Raw genomic sequence first — 1,077 nt, forward strand, 5'->3', positions numbered from 1 at the left:
GAGCAGGACGAGCCGGGGCACTAGCAGTCACGGGCTAGGAGCGACGCAGAGCGGGTCGGGAGCAGGGAGCACAACCCGCTCCCTAGCTGGTCCAGCCTATCTCCCCACCCAGCCAGGGTGTTTAAGCACGTGATTAGTTCAGCTGAAGTTAAGCACGCGCTTAAGCAATTTCCCAATATAAAATGTATACAGAAAAAACCGACACCTTTATCACCACGTAGAACAGTCGTCTCAACAGCACGTGTAGCGAGGTTTTCACTGTAGTATACGAATGCTGCCGATGCCGTTGCTTATTCATTCACACAATGCTTTTGTCAACCCGTTAAAACCTTGTAATTCTCACTCTTCCCGTCTCCAAGGTGTATTTACGCAACTAGCTTGCAAGTCACAAACCCTGTATGTCTTTTAGCCTAATACAATCACTAAAACACATCCTAATGATTCAACCAAACACAAACTAGGTGGGAGGCAGTCTTCCTCAGTGAGGAAAAGGTTACCTGCAGGCAGCGAGCGATCCCACGGATGGCATAACTACCTATTTCTGCTTACCTTGCACCTGGGCAGAATTCACGACCGATTGATATGAATATGAATGGCGCGCGTCAGTCTAAGCACGCTCGCGATGCGTTCCTTTGGCCGGTGTGCGAAGCGCCTCGATTACAAAAACAGCCCTCCTTTCTGACCATTGATATTTCCTTGCCAGAGGATTTCCAGTGACCTAATCACATGCCATATAGCTCCACAGACTTTGTATTCAAAGGTTTTAAGGCCAGGTTCCCAACAGAAAGGGCCTGGGAGTGAAGAGGGTTGAACCCCACGTCGGGAAGGGGTGCTGCCAACATCTGGCCACTTCTGAACAGCTCCAAAGCAGACAGGAGCCAGGGCTGCCTCCCCGCCCCGCCGGGGCGGGGGGCCGGGATGCGTGTGCCCCGCAGCCGGGCAGGAGGGAGCCCGCACCCGCGCTGGCACGCTCTCCGCCAGAGCCGCGGCACGAGGCCGGTGCCGTTAGCCCGGGTTAGGCCCCGGGCCGAGTAAACTTCACGAGACACACCGCGGCGTCCTGTCCTGCCCGGCCCG

Source organism: Alligator sinensis, unplaced genomic scaffold (assembly GCF_000455745.1).
Source record: "Alligator sinensis unplaced genomic scaffold, ASM45574v1 scaffold407_1, whole genome shotgun sequence".
NCBI lineage: Eukaryota > Metazoa > Chordata > Crocodylia > Alligatoridae > Alligator > Alligator sinensis.